Raw genomic sequence first — 21,829 nt, forward strand, 5'->3', positions numbered from 1 at the left:
GTGAAGGACTCTTCCTGCTGACGCATAAAATCAAACCTCAGCACGTTTAAACAAGAAATAATCCCAGCACGTTCAACATATACTCCTATGCCAATTCGCGGTACGTGTATACTCTCTTCCTGCCGAGCGTATTTCCCAGCCAAGACTATCATGAACACAGGTGCAGTGCATACATGCACGACACGGCGGCACCATATGCATGCATGGTGGGATCGACAGCGCACGCCTAGAGGCAGGACAAACCTGCAGCATGCAGCAAGGCTACGACACTAGGCGTGATGCCTCATCGAGTGTGGCAGGTGAGGCAATCGTACTGTCATGTCCTTCTTTCCGCCAGCATTGGAACATGATGATTTGATTCTTTTTTTTTTTGAACATGTCGACAATGGCTTAACAGTTCACACCAGGTCCTGTTTCCACAGAGGCTATTAAGGATCGACACAATCAAAGAAAGAGGGCTGTCTGTGGCTTGACTGAAATACCAATAACACATATGTTTGTAATTCTCCTGATAAGTTACACCAGTTGCCTCCCAGAGTTGGTGGTTTTCAAATACATAAGCATTATTGAACAAAACTGACAAGGAGTTGATTTTAATGGCTTATATGAAGCCATGCACATACACGAGTCGACATAAATCCAAAATTAAATAAAAATAGAGGAATTATTCTAACCATAGTTATACTCCCTTCATTCCTAAATATTTGTCTTTCTAGAGATTTCAACAGGTGACTACATACGGAGCAAAATGAATGAATCTATACTCTAAAATATGTCCATATACATCTGTATGTGGTAGCCACCATTTGAAATTTCTAAAAAGACAAATATTTAGGAACGGAGGGAGTAGTTACGACCAATACCATATATCATGAAAATGGCTGGAGAGTGGATGCATGATGCACATATTACTAGCTAGTTCGTCTTCAAAAAACTTGTACACACAGTATACTTGAATAGAATCATAGGGAGATATGAGTATAAAATTCAAACAAAAGTAGCTAAAACTATTTGCTATTTGCTGCGAACTATATCAGATTTCTTCTATGGGCCGGAATGCTTTAGAGATAGTACATTGACATAATTAGCTGCAATAGGGGTTCCAAGGAGCCATCTTGCCACTGAGTGTATGGTAAACTTACATGTAATAAGGTTCATTATAAGAACTTCATTTACTGATGTAAAGCTGCCCCGGTGCAAGCTTTCTTTGTTTTCCCTTTCATTCCGCATGTGACTTAGCTTGTTACATTTTTTGTGTGTGAATTTTCTCTTCACTGGATGTAGACGAGCCTGGGCTTAGAAATGGATATTCATTAATAATATTTCACTACAAACGAAATGAGCTTTGTGTATCTTTTTTATTATCTTATGCATTCATGTGTTTACAACTAACAGGGTGTTCAAATACGGTTTTCACCAACCTATGAAAGCTAGTCTCATCACTGGCAAAGAGGAAATTCGAACTAGGGCATATCTGCCTGGTTTTTGGCATTGTCCGTTCCAACACAGGAATGAATATCCCTAATCATACACTTCCTCCATCCCAAAATAAGTGTCTCAACTTCGTACTAAAGTTAGTACAAAGTTATACTAAGGTCAAGACACTTAGTTTGGGACGGAGTGAGTATATACCTAAGAGAGTGATCCTCACTTTTTCTAATTATCTCATCATGCATGCTCAAATCCCACATCATCAAAATTGTTGTAGCTGTTAGATTTACCAGCTTGATCCACTAGCATCCATATGACCTATGCATGACAATCCTCTACCACAAACATGCATTAGTGCATTTCTAAGCGAATTTTAAATCACATTGCATTTAATTGTGACGTGCACAACTTTTCATGTTAAAATTTTCTTTTTTCTTATGCAAAATTTTCTCAAGTAGTTTAAAACGTAAGAACCAAATTAGTATTCTACACGATATTTGGAAACTATATATCCAATTCCACGGCAAACACGTAGCGTATCATCTAGTATTGCAAGTTGTTTACTTACAGTCTTGCAAGTATAGTAGGACAACCCTATCTTCCTTAACATAATAGATATCTAGTTTCTCACAGTTATTGCCTCTTATCTATCCATTTGAACTAATATTCCCTAAACTTGAATTAGGTGAATATTCCACATCTATGAGTTCTTCACCCTTTGGGAGAGACTTTCTCCCTGTTGAGCTACAAACAAAGGTGAGGACATTCGGAAGCTTACGGAAAACTCCTGCTACGCATCCTCTGCGTACTATGCCCAATTCATATAAGGCTGGGAGAGTAGCCCAGCGCTTCTGCTACAGCCTTGTTTGTACATAACTTTATTTTTCTTCTCCTTAATCAGTGAAATATAGCAAACATCCTTGCGTCTTTGTTCAAAAAATATATATAGCAGACTTCTGCCTTTGTTTAAAAATAAGAAAATACTGTACAGAAAACAAAAATATTTATTCATAAACACAATGGAAGAGAACATGAGTGCAACGACATGCATTTCCCATGTTGGATGGCTTATGTAAGGTTAGTTACAATAGTTGAACACGCATATATTCTCTTTCTATATGTACAATTATACACCTCTCTAAATGTATGCCATTTTTATAAGGCATTTTGAACAACACATAGATTATGTAATAGAGTATCCAGTATTGGAAAAAGCACCAGAGAGAGTGACGACAAGATATCATTTTAATTAAGTACTCCCTCTATCAAAATATAAGACGTTTTTTGACACTATAACAGTGTCAAAAAACGACTTATATTTTGATACGGAGGGTGTATCATTTAAAGGTGAGAGAACAGTATTGTCTGGTTAGTCATATACACATGCTCAAGAATGTTCTATAAAGAGAATGAACTCAATAAGGGAAAATTTGAGGAATACCATTAACTATATAAGATTCACAAGTTATAGTAGTTATGAATAAGATTGCAAAACAAACAGTTTTTTTAAGACAATGCCCATCAATCGATGTGAGATTTGCTAGACCCTGCGATTCCGGCATCAATATCATGGTGGCTTTTGAAACAACAATTGTTTATCTCTAGAATTGTTAAACATTTCCCGAACTAGCTATATAGCACAGCGACAACACATCAGAGCAATCATTCACACTCAAAATGAACATAATTTCTTCGAACATGTATGCGACATATTAGCAAATACTTCCTGATTAAATTACTATCATGATAATTTTCGTTATCTACTTCTGATTTCCAAGATATAAACTACGAGTCAGCTCAATAGTAAATAATATATACTCTAAAGAAGCTTCAACTCAATTTCAGTGGTTCCATAACTTAAAATGGATGCTACACAGAAAATCACCTTTTATATATAGTTCGAAAGCATGCACATTTATCTACAAGTCGAATTATAAACACAATTTGATAGTAAGACTCTAAGGATGACTACGGTTCAATGTCTAAAAGTTCTCCCTTTTATATCTCTTTCCTTCAAGAAGCATTCAAAAAAGGTAGATCAAAGATGAAATAAGCCACAAAACGATTTAGAATTACTATTTTTGAAGCAAGTAAAATAAACACTACGATATGTATCTTGTCGCATGAAATTGGGTAACAATTTTCAGGGCGAATCTAGCATGATAACTAAGATACTCAGATTAGTAAACCAGATTATTTAATCCAACCACAGCTGAATCAGTGGCGAATCTAGAAAAAAATGGAGGGCGGGCTGGGCTGCCTGGGTCATGCAAATATGTGTTGGATTGGGCCTGCAAGTAGTTGGGCTGGGCCTTAAAACTAGTAGTAGAAACAAATTTTACAGTGCTGGAGGGGGGGCTTGAGCCTGTTAAAGCCCCCCCAGTAGAATCGCCCCTGGCTGAATCTGCCATAATTTGCACAAAATTTGTTAACTTGGACACGTCGCACATATGCTTTCCACATATGTAATGCTATCCTATGCTTTTATATGAGGACATCTAGGGGAAAGGGACGATGAAAGCAAACATATGCTGGTTGAAATTTGTGAAAAACAAGGTGAATCTGAATTAGATAGAAATATGCCAACATGAAGTAACATGGTAGCTAAAAACTAATGTGCTTATGAGTAAGGTAGCTAAAAAGATAAAATAATAATAACTAACATAGTGAAATGAAGGAATAAGAAATAATACATCACATCAACACAATGTATCCACAGAAATAACTACATTTTTATTGAACCACAGAAAACTAACACGTAGATAGCTAGAAAAAACTGCCACCACAAACAAACTTAGCAGGAGGATGTTGACAATTTAATGATTTACCATCGCTTGGAAAATGGGTCTATGGATATATGTTAGACTAGCAATTAACTTGTCTAAAGCGTGCATCACCTTGAATCACATCAACCAGATCATTCAAGAGATTAGGTTTTATTACGTGTCACTTATTTCTCCACGCAAAGTGATATGGCTGTGCTTAGGTAGGTTACTAGACGCGTTTCAGATTCTTCTTCACAAGTCAGTGTTCAACAACAAGCAAGATGGACTTTTTTTTTCTAGAACTGAAGAACGGCTTCAGTTAACCAAGCACACATATTAGTCATCTGGAGACTTATTTTTATCAACTTCTCACTCATAGACCAAATCACATGTATGTCAAAGCAAGGAAAACTACATTGTATAGAGATGCAACCAATAACACATCTTAATGACACCCAAAGCAGCTGCAGTTCGCACCATCAGAAGGAGGCACCAGATAGTATAACCAACAAAAGGGGGCTAAAGAAACCATGGGAGTGGTACCTTGTCCAAATTGATGGTGCAGCTTGTTACGTTCGCTATTAACATGATGCTCTTATCCTGGAAAAAAGAATAATGGAAGAAGGATCACCGGTGAGTAGCAGTGAAATCACAAACAAGGTGGAAACCAAAATATAACCAAGGAGCTCTCATCATAAAAAAGAAAACAAAAACTTGAACAGATGAAATGAAAATTAAAGCAAACAGACATAAGCAAGCCCCCATCAGTAAAACTGCAACAGCAGGAGTTACAGTGCACCCTTTTACAGCGTGTGTGAGAGAGAGAGAGAGAGAAAGAGAGAGAGAGTGACCAAAGGCCAAAGTGAGAGAAAGACAAGAGGCCTAACCTAAGATGCAAACTAGATCTGGCAAAAGCAAAGTGAGGCCACCTTCCTTGCCAAATATGGCTCATCTCTTAGCTTACTCCATGCTCCATTTTTACCCCAACAAGAACTTGATGAAGCCCCACCACCATGGCTAAAACCTGCTTCCATGGAAAACAAGGCAACAGGAAAGAAGAAGGGGGGTTGTTAGGGTGAGAGAGAGAGAGAGAGGGTGCATGTTGCAGTGTACCGGCAGCATCTCCATGATTCAGCTCCCAAGGCGAGTACAACTGCAAAGAGAGAAGATAAAACAATTTGGGGATGAAAAAAACAAGTAACAAATCCAATCATTTATTCCAGTACTACAAGCGCCTACAGCTGCCACTCCTTACAATTACCACTAGCATCCGTATCACTCTCCTCGGTAGTAGTTCCCAGGAGCAACTTGACTGAAAAGATCAAAACAACAGAGCATTTTTTTTACTTCATTTTTTTGCGTGCGCACACATCTAAAGAGATAAGGAAGTGGCATGGTAAAGTCGGAGAAAAGCCAGAGTACATGTCGCATGCGTGTTCTGCCTTTCTTTTGTGGCTGAGTTCCTCTCATAAGCAGGGGTTAACCTTCCTTTTTGTGTGGAAAATTATGAACTATTGAATTGAAATTGAGTCGAATTAGTTCTACATACCCACCAGTGGATCTGAATGTAACGTAAACTCCTGATAGAAAGAGGCTGACAGAAAGAGGAGTGAGCACGCGGCGAAGACGGCATACATGTTATGCCGGCATCACGCCGTGTGCTCACTCTCTTCTGTCAATCTCTCGAGGGCCTCCCCACACCAGGAGCTAACATTACTTCGCAGATTGCACAACCGAAGAACAAATTCCGCCACAAAAGTAGCAAACAACCCAAAAAATCCAAAAGGAAACCCAAATAAAACCTCCGAACACAACAGGAAATGGGAGAGGTTTTTTCTTCTTGGATCCGGTGAGCGGCCGCCGTACTGGAATTGAAAGGAGAGGTGGTGAGAGAAAGGGCTCTTGGTGCTTGGTTTTGGAGCAGAGGAGATGGATGGGATAGGTGGTCGTACCTCCAGTGCTGAGCCCTCCCATGGATTTAAGTACTACCGGGAGTAGTACCCATGCTGCGGCTGCCAAGTAGTAGTTCCAATCAGCAACAGTTGACACTACAGTATGCATCTTTACTTAACTGTCCATAATATTATATTCTTTTGGCAGTCGTACATAGTACAAATATCCCACCTAAAACGAATTAAACCTAGCACTGTTCATAGTACGTCAAAACTATAGCTAGTATCTCAAACGAGGCTTTATAATTTTATGTCTTCAGTCCATTTTAAGTTTTAATGACCATAGTTTCTTTTTTTTGTCTCTTGGGAATTAAATCTGGATAGATCAAGCTACTCTCTGCCAGCCAATTCACACAGCCAAGAGTATCTGGTTTGATCTCATGATATCCTAGCTGGCTATCGTGTATACCATAGAATAAAAGGATAGGTGAGTTATCTGCAACTGTCCAGCATCCATGAACACCATCCATGGTGGTCCCTCCGCTGTCTATGGCTTTTGCTGCCCCCTGCCTGTTTTGTATATATATTACACACAAGAAACTGCCGGCATCGACCGTCCTACATCATATGTGTAAGAAGACATCAGGCAGACTAATCAGCTATCAACACAATGGCAGTAATACATAACAGAGACGGAGATAATTCATAATGGATTGAGCAAGAATACCAATAATGCTAGCAACCCACATACACAGCTGAAAGGTGATGCAATGCAACTATACTGTCCAGATGTGTCCAAAGATCAAATAAATACGCCACATATTCTTTTTACATGTCTTGAGTGCTTGGATATTCAATATTCAACATATACCCTTGTCACATAGTTCATGGACCGATGTTGACTTAATTAACTATGCGCTGATGCCATTATTACCCATCACAATCCCTCTCTTATACATATTAATACATGGCCCCACATCATGTACAAAAAACCATTCATAAAGATCTAAGAACTTGAATAAAAAACGAGAGATTTGCCAACATAAATATGAAGAAAGGCACAGCCTTCACTGTGTACCCTCACAACGAGATTTAAAGGAAGCAAGAAGTTCACTTCTCACCCCCTCCCTCTTAAGTTGACATACTCCCTCTTCTATAAATCCCGGCGACTAGAGACACAAACTTCAGTGGCTATCATCGGCAAAGATATAAAAAGGAATCTCATGAAAAAACTGATAAAAAAAAAGAAAAACACGGCCACCTCCCGAGTTAACATGTTGATTCTCTTTTCTTTATAAGTAGGATTTGTACACAAACGATCAGGTAAAGAATATATTGGATTTAAGTCAAATTTTCAGGCATGTTGACCTAATTATTATTCTTTGAAATGGACCTCACACATTAATCAAGAAGAAAATTGTTAGTTAACTCACAGAAAACCAGGCAAAAACCGATACAAACATGACCACATTGATCTAATTTGGTGTATCAGAAAATTTTCAAGTGCCAACGTCAAGGCTCTTGGGCCTTCTCGATTGTCCACTAAAACTACCGCCGGCCCTATTCACAAAAAAAAAAAAACTACCGCCGGCCCTAAATAAATTATCATTCGTTGGTGGGCGGTGGGGAGAGACCGGAGGTACTCATGATTTTCGAAAATAGAACTAGAGTGGTAGAGACGCATGCAAGCTTGCCGGAGATGGCACAGAGGCATGTGAATCTTCAAGGACGCCTAAAGATCAGAAATCTAATTGGACAAAAAATAAGAGGTAGTTGAGTGTAGCAAGTCAAAAGAGCACTTTCAAGATCTACCACTGCACCTAGTCCATCCCATGTTTAGTCTTAGTCACTACTGACCAGTTTGATTACGATCTATACTATTAAAGAACATGGTTAAAGAAGGCTTAGAAAATTGTTCTTTCAAAAGCTCTAGGATATTACCTTAATTAATGAGCTGATGTTACATCCTTAAAAGGACAGAAATTCGCTTTCATCATTTTTACAAAAAAATATTAATGAGAGAGAGACAGAGACAGAGACAGAGAGGTTACCTTAATGCACTGCTTAGTGATTACTGGCAGTCATCAGTGCGTGTGGTACCGAAGGCATGCCCCGATGCGATGTGGTCGCCGGCGGTAGGCCCCAAGACGTTATCTTGTGGTACCTTTTCCCATCATCCAATAGGAGCAGCCATTTTCAACCCCCACGGCCGCGAAAGGTGGCATGCGTACGCCCTGGTCTTCCCTCTTTCCAGTAAAGAATCCGGCCGGGAAAAGTAAAAAGAAAAAGAAGCAGTGTGAGGGCAAGAAAAATCACCTAGAAATATATAGAAACGAAAAGGCATAATCGCCTTTTTCTCCTATTTTCTCTGCGTCTCGTTCTCGAGGTGACCCTCGGCAGTGGTAATCGTAAACAGCGGGCCGTGTCGGAGAGATTAGAAACGGCGTTGTCGAGCCTTGATTGGCCGTGCTAACGGTGGGCCCACGAGCCCCAACCCTTTACGTGGCTAGGTGTGAGTGGCCACAGGTGCGTGGGGCCTTGCTGTCCGGCCTCCCAGAGGGCTTGGAGCCTCGTCCTGGGCGGTGCGCGATGGCGGGTAGATTGGCCGCAGTACAGCAATGTCTCTTGGTAATTTGAAACTTACAATCATACCCTTGAGATTGGGTTATTGTCAACGACCTCCCTGCCTATGGACAGTAACGTCTGTCTGGATGTTTCGGAGCACAACAAGTTGATTTAAAAAATTTAATTGCTCACAAAGAAATGGGAACATTTAACCAAATACCCTCTTATAAAAACCAGCGTGATTTCAGCAGCTTATGGCAGTTCGGTGGATTATATCTTAAGCCAGGTCATATGAACAATTGATATATGCAGATATACAACTCTTCTTGTAGCTTTTCAAAAAAAAAACTCTTATGGTAGCTTGTACGCTCTCCATCCCAAAATATAATGCCATATATTAAGCCATGAAATAGGTCATTCATAATGTATTAGTCTCAGTTTTTTACTCCGAATATTATTAGGTCTTGTTAGGACAAACCTTTGACCAACAATTACATTATTAATATGTAACTTTTGTGATACAAAATCATAATCATAAAGATACTTACGAATACGAATCTAATGGCACCAATTTTATGTCATATATTACATACTAGTAGACTAATTAATTATTGGTTACAGGCTTGTCCTCACGAGGCCTGATTTGCAGGGTAAAAACATGAGTGAGTATTCGATACCGTAATGTTGTAAAAAATATATATATACTTAATAAAACTTTACAAGGGTTGATTTAGGACAAAATTTACTTCTTATATTCTGGAAATGGTAGAGTGAATTCTTATTATAGCTAAATGAGTTATAATTCAATATGTTCTATGAGATAAAAAGGGTATAATTTGACTCTGGTTCCATTATACGAGTCGTGTCTAAGGTTAAAATACAACATATCTCTTTTTTGTCAACAGTTGGTAGTACATGTTTGCCTAGTTGGCATGTTTTAGATACAACTGATGTCACTACATCGCGTGTTGCGACCATAGTTGCCAGGAAACCGTGTCGCCCGGGTCGAGGAACGGAGGCATGGGTCACCACACCTCCGGGGCGAGGTGTGACGTAGGGCATACCTCTCTGACGTCATTTTGAGACATGGATCACGATCCCCATTCCGATAAGTTTGGGTCGATGACCCGTAACAAAACATGACATGGAGGGAAAGATTCAGTTGTTTTACTTCAAAAGAAAATTATTTTCTTGTGATTATTTCCTAATACCGCTTAGAGGGAAAAACGCCAGAAACTTCACATTTACAAATCTAGCACAACACACTAAGATGGCAATCTCCTCATTCCGATTATCTTCACAGGAATCATTACTCGAAACTTTCCCCGGATGTCTTCCCCTAAAGCTCCAACAAAACATGGCTTCGTTTTATAATCTCCCACGCGGTGCGCCGGAGCTCATGGTTCCAAGAACTCCAGCGCCCTTCCGTTGGGCCGCTGCTCCCTCCTAAAGACATGCCTTCCCTAATCCCTACTACCAAGCAACCAAGCCATGGCCAACGATGGTGAAAGCAACTATAGTTGATCGGAGTAGGGTAGGGCATCACGAGACCTTCTAGTCGGCGTACTAGCAGTGGCGGAAGAGGGTCATGCAACAGCTTGATGATCGGAAGTTAGATGAACAAAGTCCAAAATCTTTCACGGATTAGATTGCCTGGTAAACCTCCATGAACTCACCACTGTCTATCGACCCCGGATTAGGGAATAGACCGTTGCGCCTCGAACCAGGCTACTATGATTGCGACCACTCCCCACATGCATCAAATATTGCATTAAATGTCTTAAGTTCCAAAACACGGGTTTGGTTGGTACACATAGTAAGGTTGCCACACTTTGCCACAACACAAGATAGGCAAGTTTGACCATTCAAATATAGGTCCTATGTGCCATTGACTTGGAAAAGTGTGACAAAATTATATCAAGTGTGGCACCGATTTTGACCGTTTCAAAAGAATAGTTAGAAATGCGTACGAATATATAGCCGAGAGGAACGAAATGACATTGGATTGTTCCTCAGTTGAAAAGAGATGTCTTGAGCAATTAGAGAAGCACTTTGATAAACAGATTTGATCTTTACCGATCTCTTGCTACCAGAAAGGAACTGAACTGGCTTCCCCGGAGAGAATGGATTAAGTTTAGGTATGTATTTGAAAGAAAAATGACAAACATTGCCATACTTAGTATTTGAACCAAACAGGCCCTTAATTCTATAAGCTTCAATGTAACACCATACTAAACCTGAATAATTTGAGTACTACCGAGTGCGACAGGCAACAAGATCACACCGCATCTGAATATACTAGCTCCAAAGTATAGAGATTCTCTCTTGTTACTAGAGTACTTTCAATGAATCTTCTCCCATATGCATAGAAAAGAACAAGTTGCTCATGTACACTATAGACGTCAGAGCAAACTTTGAAAAGGTTACATCAGATTCAGCCCAGCCATTATTTAGATTGGATATTTGGATGTACAAGCACGTGTCAATTTTCTGTTGGTTGGGTTGTGGACGTACTATGACATTTCGTTATGAACAGTAGTAGCTAGACACTGACAGATGCCAGGTACTAGGATCGTATTCTTATCTACACATAAGCAAACAAGTACAAGGGTGACATCTCCCATAGCTGCATCTGAGCTGACAAATCTGAGTTCGATCTCATCTCATCTGCACTGTGCCTTTATTGTAAATTTTAAATAGCTAGTACTCCTTGACTATTTTCCTTCATACGAGGGTTTTTGGTTCTTGTATTTACTTTGATAACTTGGAGTTTTCACTTTTCACTTAGTCTCAACTACACTTTATTTTCCGACAGACGGAACATGATGATGATGTATAGCAGCCCTGTTGTTCTAAAAATAAGAGGGAAACTAGCCTCACCTGATTGTTCAAAAAGATATTCAGCTTATGCCTTTTTAAAATAGACATCGAACTAAACATCTAAGTGTACAAGTAATTCTTTCCAAAATATTATTTTCTCTTATTTACCACATAAACTTTATGCAGAATTTTCAAAACAGCATATTGCATGAGTAATTCTTGATAATAGTAAGTAAATAATACGAAGTAAAGGTCAAATAATTTACATACCTGGGAGATGCAAATCCCAACTCAAGAAAATATCCCGACTATAAACCATTAAAATATGGGTGCTTGGGCATGAACCTTTGTGTCATCGAGGATAATACCAATGTGAATATCACACCTAATTATATCAAAAGAAGATTTCAGAACTATTGGATAATTTAGATGGAAATTTGAAGTATGTATTAGCAAGCAAATAAATCTTAAATAACAAATACTACGGAATTCACAGTCCATCTACTTTGATTGGTTTTGTATACCAAAGCCACCTATAAGAAAAATCCAATCGATTAACTTTCCAGCATTTCGAAGGAATATTATTGTTTACACTGATTCTAGTCTCTTAGAAGCTCTATAGCTCCTTTAAAATGGCAAGGCATATCAAACTTCTGGGATTTCAGTACTGCAAAATATTCTTTCGAGCCCCTAAGAGAATTTTGTTACGAGGCCAGAGTCTCCATAACAATCCATTTTTCTCCTGAAACCATGGTGTAATGCAATCAACGACCCCTAGTCTCCATTCCCAGTTTTACGTGGGAATGAAACTAACATTCGGGCAAAAAGAAAAATGCAACGACTAAAAGTTATTGGGCAGAACTGAAAAAAGTGAAAATTAAAGTCACTGCTAGAGTATTGATCGATTTACACGCAAATTTGATTTTCCCTCTAAAATTACACACCACGCATAGAAAGGTAAAACTATTTAGCGTGTCTTCACCACAAAGAAATTATTTTATTTGTGGTTCCAACTACTATAGGTATCAACAGCTTGCACCCACCAGCGCTGCTATGGTGCGTCCCAGAACAGTTGTGACAACATGCGACCATACATTAATAACCATTTAAACTAAAAAACCTCACAAGGTTCTGTGAAGGAAATTCTGTAACTATCTATCAACTCTGCTACAATACCAAATGGAGCCTACTCGTTTGAACTCATTATACAACAGTGCACGGGATTGCTAAATCTCAATCGACTAAGACTTAACAAGTCTCAATCGATGCTATATTTGCGGGATCTTACGTGAAGATCCGTGCAAATTTTTTTTTTATTTTTTATTTTTTCTTTTATGCCACTGACTTAGACTTGCTTAAGTCTGGGTCGACTAAGACCTAGCCACACCCAACAGTGTAATATGAACACGGATAACACACCATAGCAGTAGCAAGAGTTAAACAATTAGGAAAGCAGGAAGGACGTGACAAGTCAAGCATATACTAGACGAGACTGCATGTCTTGATGCAGCTATCCTGTAGCAAAACAAATCACAGTCCCATTTAATTAGAATCTATGTAGTGAGCACTGTTGTGAAACAGTGATGCATGCATCTCGTGTTCAGTACCAGGAACATCTTAAACCACATGTGAGGCAGTGCAGAAGCTAGTTGTGTCTATCCTTCAGAATTTTTTGTATCTGGAATAGTTTTATACTCCGGAAATAGACATATAGCTTCCTCGCACTGGTGGGTTCGACCACTTGCATGTCGTGTAACCTGTGACTGCAAAGGTGTTGCAGATGTGACTGGGATGGCACTTGCAGGCCAGCCAGCATTTAGATAGACCATTGAAGGCGATGCCGGACCAATCTACTGGTCGAGAGCCGTTAGAAGAATTCAGAGTCATCCAGGTACAGTATTTTTTTGTGCTACAGAATAACCACACATCCTTTGACACCTAGGCAATCTCTTTCCCGAAGAGAATAGATGCAATGTCATGTTGTGATAGCTCTTTTCCCCATCGTAGTCGGTAAAGCAAAAGATAAGAGAACAAAGCATCTAGTAGCTTGTAAGATCAGCGTGGCCGGCCGACTGACCAGACAGATCTTGAAAACAATGGAGCTAGCAGGATAAGTGATGTAACTGACAGTGAAACATGAGGCACTGTTAACCAAAGGAAAACCAGCATTACCTTGCCCTACCAAGGCCACTGCTTTGGTCTGATCCCTCTTTTCCGCAGCGACACAATTTGTTGACACCCGAAACTTTTACGATTCTTCCCCCCTGCATTTCAGAAGACGACCGTTTTGACATGGAACTGAACGGCTATCCGCAACAAGCTAGGACCACCGGCAAGAGGAGCATGGGAAGGACACTCACCAGCGATCCATAATAAAAGGTCGGCCTAAATGTCACGTTAAGATTGAATCTCGCTGAGTGCCCCGTGGAACCTACATGTGCCAATTGCTACTGCTGCACAGACAAGTTGTCAAAGTCAAGCTTGGTGCGCCACACCATAATTTCTCGCAGGACCTACATGAATGTCCGACCCCTCCCCTCCGTGATTCTATGGTATGGATTCATTGCTGCGTTCTGGCACTCGACCAGATCAGCAGTGATTCACGAGAGGGTCTGCTAGCTGGTTAACTGCACCATGCACTGTTCTAGAATCAAAGAAACAACTACTTGGAGGACCTGATGTCTCAAATAAACTCACAAACTACCTTGACTTGCATGGGCCCATGGGACCAACTTTACTATTACTTGCAAGAGGGAGTGGTTAACCTTAGAGACTATTGAACAATGCAAATACCAGCAGGACAATCTACGGTCAGGTTGATTTACGCAGAATAAATTTATGTGGTGTCAGCTCCTGAGATAAATGGTCTTTGCTGACATATAAGGTGGTGTTTGGTTTAGAAGTCCTAGGACTTTTTCTAGTCCCAGGGACTAATCAAAAAAAGACTCTCCAATAGAGTCTTTTTCTAGTCCCTGTAGAAAAAATCCCTCCTGTTTGGTTTCTAGGGACTTTTTAGGGACTTTTTCTAGTCCCAGGGACTAATCAAAAAAAGACTCTCCAATAGAGTCTTTTTCTAGTCCCTGTAGAAAAAATCCCTCCTGTTTGGTTTCTAGGGACTTTTTAGGGACTTTTTCTAGTCTCTGGGACTAAAAAGTCCCTGAACCAAACACCCCCTAAGCTTGATTCGAGCAAAATCAACTTTTGTTGATATGATGTATGCAGAAGAGGTACAAGACTCATCTAGACTCTAGTACAACGAGAGGACACACACAGTAGGATGAGGTTGCCACGTTCGTTTGCGGTCCACCGTTTAAAGTCTTCACCAACATCGCTTTCTTTGGGTGAATAAGTGCTGGCTTTAATAAATATATTAAAATTAAAATTCACAATTTACAGATCTGAGCATTTGAATGTGATTTATCCAGTTCGAAAAGTCTCATCTTACGAATGTTTGGTCATTATCGCTGATTTTCATCCTTATGACACAACCCAACCATGGTACAATAAATCTATCCCCAAGACGCTTAGATTTTCCAAACCACCACTCAATCTTGCAGTGTTAATGCCACACTGCAGGCTTGTCTCTCCAAGCATAGGCTAGCTTGTAACAACAACAACATGGCAGCTTCTGATTTCTGATCATTTTGTATGACTTCGTATTTTATGGTTATCTGATTACCTTCCTATATTAGCGAATAGCAAGTGCCAACTGCCAAATAGACAGACTAAATATGACACAAGGATCCAATGAAAATATCTATACAAGCACCAACAAGTGGAAACAAGATCATATATATAACCTATGTGAAGTAGATAATAAACAGGAGATAGCGGCCGTAGATCAGTGCATATAAAATATCAGTGCAGCATAAAATCCTACGTAAACATACAGGATTCAAATAAATACACAGGGATCCACAGAATTATTAAGTTGAAAAAGAAAAACTAGAGTGATCAAATAAATCCCGTACCTTGACCTCTCATCTTCCCGCACACAGTGGCCGAAACTGTACCTCCGCAGCTTTTACTTCATAACAGGCTACAGCTTAAACTGTAAGCGATGTTTGGCCCAGCTGCACTGCGAACCTGCAGAGACGGCCCCCACCTCTCCGCCCCAGGCTCTAGTGAAGCTATAATTGTCCTCCATTATCCCCTTCCAACTGTCGTTCATCTCCTACCTTAAGCATCTCCAACAAACCACATTAAATCTCCATGCTTATCTCATCGTCTTGATTTCATTTTAGGAAGATTCTCCGCCACTTGATTTTTCTTTGTTGACTAATCTGTTTGTTCCAACAAACGTCTGAAATAATGGCAAGATTTCAATAACTATTTCTCAATCAAATAGAATGAAACATTCCTGATCGTAAGATAGAAAAACAGAAATTGAATTATTCGTTTTCTTCGGTCAAACAGTTGTTTGTTTTCTAGAAGAATCAAATATTCATACACCATTTGGAATGATAATTAGAACTTTAGTTGGGTGAACAAGCTATTTGATGGCCATGTCTTTCAACGGCATGGATCACACAGACGTGGACAACATTTCTTATTAAGCATTTTAACTGATATTACCAGAGTAGTTACATTCCCTGAAACATTCATTTTAACTGATATTGGTGGCTACTATCAGCGCATGAACTCTACAGTGAGACATGATTGGGCAGTTGGCATCAAATGGATTCACCGATTCAAGGCAAAACGGAAGGCTGTTGAGGTGATTCAGTAAAAAATAAAATTACCACAACAACCCAGCGACATAAACATAGCGCAACAGCTATGCAAACAGGATTTCATATGAGACAACTGCAATAGAGATCCACATGTATACATTCCAAAAATTTGATCAGAGCTGTGTGTAAGATATTGCAATTGACTCGGGAATCTACAGAGCACGGCATGAACAGGTAATAACTGCTCAGATTGTAGATGATGATCGGACACTTGATAGCTCAGATTGCAGAAACAGGCTCCAAACGTAATACAGAACAGGTAACTGCTCCCGCACATGCCTACCAATTCGACAAAAAAACTCGCTTCGTATCAAACGATGATGAACAAACCCCGACTCAGGAGGTGACTAATCAAAGCTATCAATCAAATGATCATAACGAAGCCACACGCAACTCTACTGCCCCGAAAACAAACCACACGAAGCCTCACTTCGTAGGCAGAGGCGCACAAAAATGCCGGGACGGAACCACAAACAACGCCGAATCAATCACCGGCTCTCACGAACCTGAACCGTACGAATCGCCATCAGAATACACCAAACGACGCCCCAATTCGCCTCTGCCATCGCACGGTGTAAGCGGAGCGAATCCAGTAGAGCTACGAGGGAGAGGCTAGGGCGGAGCCAAGGAGGTGGGGGTGTCTCGAACCTGCCATGGATCGCGAGATGCCGGAGAAGGGCGAGGCGGCTGCGCGAGGCCGTGGCGATGGAATTCGCGGTGCTCTGCACCTCCTCCTTCTTCCATCGCCGCAGAGCGGGGAGACGAAGACAATTTACCTGGGATTTTGGTGTAGAATACTGGGTCTGGACGGCTGTGTGAGCCGAGGCTTTTCCCTCTCGAGGGCGGTGGTCGGTGGGCGGTGGGCGGTGGGCGGTGGCGGATTGGCGGGAGCGGCGGGGAGGGGGGGGGGGGGGGGAGGGGAGGGAGAAGCGGCGGTCATGTGGTCGATTTGTGATGGGCTTCAAAGTCTGGCCCAATCGGGGCTTAATATGTCCTGCACTCAGATATATGGGCTGCCCCTTAAAAAAAGCAATTATGGGCTATTTTTTAACATCAGTACAGACACCAGCGCTCATATACACGCGCATACACTCACCCCTATGAACGCACACACGCACACTCTGCCCCTATGAGCACCTTCGAAAGACTGAGCCGGCATATCATCTTGAGATTTACGAAGTCACCGTAGGCGCCTCGTCGTCGACGGGAACGTCTCCTCCCACTGAAAGCGTATCGCCGAAAATCCTGAAATAAATCCAGGAATAATGCGAGCACCAGGATTTGAACCCTGGTGGGTTGGGGATACCACTGTCCACCTAACCAACTCAACCACAGGTTGATTCGCAAAGCAATTATGGGCTTGGAACCAACTGGGCTGTTCGTTAAGATAGCGCCGAAAAGGTATCATGACTAAACTGGGTTTTGACCTACATTGGATAAATGTGGTCATGGGCATGGTCTCTTTAGTCTCCTTTTCTGTTTGTTTTAATGGCGAGAAGCTTGACTCTTTTATACCCACTCGTGGTATCCGGCAGGGAGATCCAATCTCCCCCTACTTGTTCTTGATTGCAGCAGAGGGCCTTTCGTGTCTCCTTAAATCAAGTTCACAGTCGTCTCTTACAGGTATTTAGGTGGCTCCCTCGGCTCCCACCGTCAACCACCTCTTGTTTGCAGATAGCATGTTGTTATTTAAGGCAAGTGGGGAGAGCTCAACTATGGTATCAAACCTGCTTGATACTTATTGTTCTGCTTCTGGACAACGGATCAACAATGAAAAATCCTCTATTTTCTTCAGCAAGGGTTGCCCAATACAGACATGAGAAGTTGTCAAGAACAATTTGCAAGTACAGAACGAGTCTTTGAGTGAACGCTACCTAGGAATGCCTACAGATGTTGGCCACTCTAAAAACGGTACGTTCAAATATCTTCGGGACGGAGTGTGGGAGAAGATTAAGGGGTGGATGGAGAAGTTACTTTCTGTTGCTGGTAAAGAAGTTTTGATCAAATCTGTTGCACAAGCTATACCAGTTTACTCCATGGCGTGCTTCAGATTACCACGAGGCCTGTGTGACAACATCATGTCTATCATTCGACAATTCTGGTGGGGTTCCAAGCATGGAAAGAGAAAGCCCAGTTGGGTGGCGTGGAACATAATGACTATGCCGAAGCACTTGGGGGGCCTAGGTTTCCGTGACATGGAGATTTTCAACCTCGCCCTACTGGCAAGGCAGGCATGGCGCACCCTAACAGATAGCAACTCACTCAGCGCCAGAATTCTCAAGGCAGTTTACTTCCCACACTGCTCTCTCCTTCAAGCAGAACTAGGATCGCACCCATCCCAGATATGGCGGGTGATTTTGGATGGTCGTGACATCCTGGCGCAAGGGGTCATCGGGAGAATTGGTGATGGGGAGACGACCGATATTTGGCGGCACAACTGGATCTCACGCGATGGTCTTAAGCGTCCCATATGCTCTCTAACTCAGAACCCTCCGGCGAGAGTGGCGCAGCTTATAGATCCAACATCGGCAACGTGGAATGAAAACCTGGTACGTTCGGTGTTCACCCACTTTGACGCGGAAGAGATTCTACGGATCCTTCTTTGCACTCGCCGGGTGGGAGATTTCTGGGCCTGGCATGAAGAGCCTCGAGGTAATTTCAGCGTTCGTTCTGCTTACTGAATGATTCTAAAAACGAAACACAGCATGGAGGCTTGGTTAGCTGAGGAGGACAGTACATCTTATGAGCATCAAGACACCAAGGAGTGGTCCATGATCTGGCACATGCAAGTACCATCCAAACTGAAGGTGTTCGTGTGGCGGCTAGCCCGTCATTCCATGCCCACGGGATCTGTCCTCAAACGTCGTCATATGGCAACAGAGGACACTTGTTCGCTATGTGGGGCGACTGAGACATGGAAATACACCCTCATTGCATGTCTGATGGCAGCAAGTGTTTGGGCTTTGGCACCAGATGAGTTGGTCCAGCATATGGTTGAGCGCGAGGAGGATGGTCCGAAGGAGTGGCTGTTTGCAGTATATGAAATATTGACGAATGACCTTTTCGATCGCCTGGTGGTGACGCTCTGGGCACTTTGGTATGCGAGGCGTAAAGCAATTCACGAGAATATATTTCAGGCACCATACTCTGTCAACAGTTTCATATCAAAATATTTGGCTGAACTACGAGTGACCTAGCAGAGGCATCCTTCCTTGCCCCCTTCTACCAGCGCCCGACCAGCGCGGTGGCTTGCACCACCATCAGGTTACGCGAAGTTTAATGCCGATGCAGCGGTAAGCAGAAACGGTGGGACAGTGGAGGTGATCTGTAGAGACGACGGGGGTATGTTTATGGGAGCCTCGACTCTCTCTTTTAGATACATTGTGGATCCCTCGACTTTGGAAGCACTTGCTATTAGAGAGGCACTTGCACTGGCAGATGATCTCTACCTGAGGCGCATCCAAGTGGCATCGGACTGCAAAACGGTGGTGCAGGACATACACAAGGAGAATTTGGCAAGCTATGGAGCAGTCATACATGAGATAGTTGAACGTTCTTTAGCTTTTGATTTCTGTAATTTCAGTCATGAGTTTAGGAGCTCAAACTTTGAAGCTCACAACTTAGCGAAGCATGCTTTATCTCTCGGTGGTGGCCGCCATGTTGGGTTAGGCCATCCCGGGAATTTACCATCCGTCTCTGTAAACATTGTGACGACTTAATAAAAGCTTTGTGATGTTGCCTAAAAAAAGAAATATAAGTACACCACCCACCTATATTTTTCCACTTATATTTCTTTTTGGCGCTAGTCTCCATAGGAACATACTTATTTTCCTGGAGTCAGGGAACACCGAAAAATGTCTACCTCAAGCTCACGCGGCCTATGTGGTGCTAGGGATTTCTAGAGGCACTCCCTTCTGGACTGATGTATGTCACTAGTCAATGTGTACGTGCAATCGTTAATTTGGAAATATATTAAGTGCATGCGGATAAATAAGTAGGATATTATTTACGTGTTACTACGTGATTAGCACAATATTTGTCATGAAATTAATTGCATGCTAAACGTGTTGAGCGCTCGACATTGAACCAGTCTAGGTCGTTGGATTGACATGATTTGATGGCCGAGATTAATTGATCTGCCCCTTTGGATCTTTTTATATTGGTATAGATATAGATATAGATGATGTATATGAGCTTTAATGGATGAGGAGCTGGCTGATCATCTGCGGGAGTCGTACGAATCAAGTGCTAAACAACTATCGCATGACGCGTTTGTGAAGATAGTGGTGACCCTTTGGGCGACGTGGACGGCTAGAAGGAAGGCTATACACGAGGGCATTTTTCAGAGCCCGCACGCAACACACTTGTTCATCAACTGTCACTTGGAAGATCTAGAAGTAAACAAGAATCAACATCAAAAAAGAAGACAGCAGTGCACACCTCAGTACCGTCGGGCAGTGCTAGGCCAAAGGCTTCGCCGGTTTTTTTGCAAAATCCATGTCGATGCTGGAGTATCAACACATCGCAGGAGAGGGACGGATGTGGTTGTTTGTTGTGATAGTACACGCAACTATCTGGAGAGTTCGACATTGGTGGTCGAAGGAATACGTGATGTTGCAGGAATCCGGGAAGCTTTTGCACTTGCCGAAGACCTAACCATCTCCAATTTTGTTGTGGCCTCCGATGCAAAGCAAATAGTGCAAGATTTCTCCAAAATAGCAATGGACTGTACAGCATGGTTATCAAAGAGATCAGAGCAAGAGAGACTGTGTTCAACTGTAACATCGTTTTCAAAGAGCCGCGTTCCAATGGTGATGCTCATAGTTTAACTAAATTTTCGCTTTCCTTAGCTCAGGGGCGCCATGTGTGGCTTACTCACCCCCATAACCCTCTTTGTATCCCACATATTGTGGAATTTAATGAATGAATAAAGATTTTCATCCCTCAAAAAAATCTTTTCGAGAAGTTTTAAAAAAAAACTTTTTGAGAAATTTCTAAAAAAATCTTTTCAAGAGTACATCATGGCGTACCATATTTTTATTGAAGGCAGGAGACAATTATAAGAAACTACCTTTCACTGTGTATAGCAAGTGTAGCACAAACCTGACTAATCCGAAGATTGCCAATGAGTTTGCTTAAACACGATTGCTATTGAATTTGTGTTTCAATCATTGGTTGGTTGATAAAATTATTCTATCAAATAATTATTCACTTGGTCATGAAGTTGCTCATGTGGATGTTGTATTTGAATCAAACACAGACATTTAACTAGTTCCTCTAAAATTTGCTAATGAATAGTAGTAAAGCTTTGCCGGATTGCCTAAAAAACCAGATTTTTATCATTTATGACACTAGTGTGTCTCACTACTCAGTTTTGCCATTAGAAATTACTACTGCTCAAAAACGCCATCGCTCTGTGAGATGTTTTCTCAAAATGTCATTAGATATCTAAAAAATGCCATTGTTCCATTAAATGTTTGCTCAGAAATGCCATTAGACATCGTTATTGTTAGGTCAAACTCGTTGACCATGTTATATGACAAAAATAACACTGTACCCTGTTAGCTCTCTTTATATCACAATGATAAGTGTGGACCCCACTTGTTTGGAGTAAGCAAGCGAA

At 41.4% G+C, this 21,829-nt stretch overlaps 1 long non-coding RNA gene across 7 annotated transcripts; it reads right to left on the reverse strand.

Annotated features, from left to right (window-relative positions):
- Positions 1-12: 12 nt before the first annotated feature.
- Positions 13-17,108, reverse strand: LOC125528575. 7 transcript variants are annotated; one of them, XR_007292413.1, is made up of 11 exons: positions 16,855-17,108; positions 15,445-15,776; positions 13,834-13,926; positions 13,646-13,737; positions 11,744-11,858; positions 8,140-8,334; positions 6,558-6,706; positions 6,149-6,208; positions 5,084-6,061; positions 4,740-4,796; positions 13-410 (listed from the first exon to the last, which is right to left on the reverse strand). It is a non-coding gene; the product is annotated as an uncharacterized LOC125528575 (long non-coding RNA). The 7 variants fall into 7 exon arrangements; XR_007292414.1 differs by lacking the exon at positions 13-410 and having other exon boundaries at positions 480-4,796; positions 13,834-13,923; XR_007292412.1 differs by lacking the exon at positions 13-410 and having other exon boundaries at positions 480-4,796.
- Positions 17,109-21,829: the final 4,721 nt, after the last annotated feature.

The sequence above is a fragment of the Triticum urartu genome, unplaced genomic scaffold, assembly GCF_003073215.2.
Source record: "Triticum urartu cultivar G1812 unplaced genomic scaffold, Tu2.1 TuUngrouped_contig_4962, whole genome shotgun sequence".
In the NCBI taxonomy this organism is placed as follows: domain Eukaryota; kingdom Viridiplantae; phylum Streptophyta; class Magnoliopsida; order Poales; family Poaceae; genus Triticum; species Triticum urartu.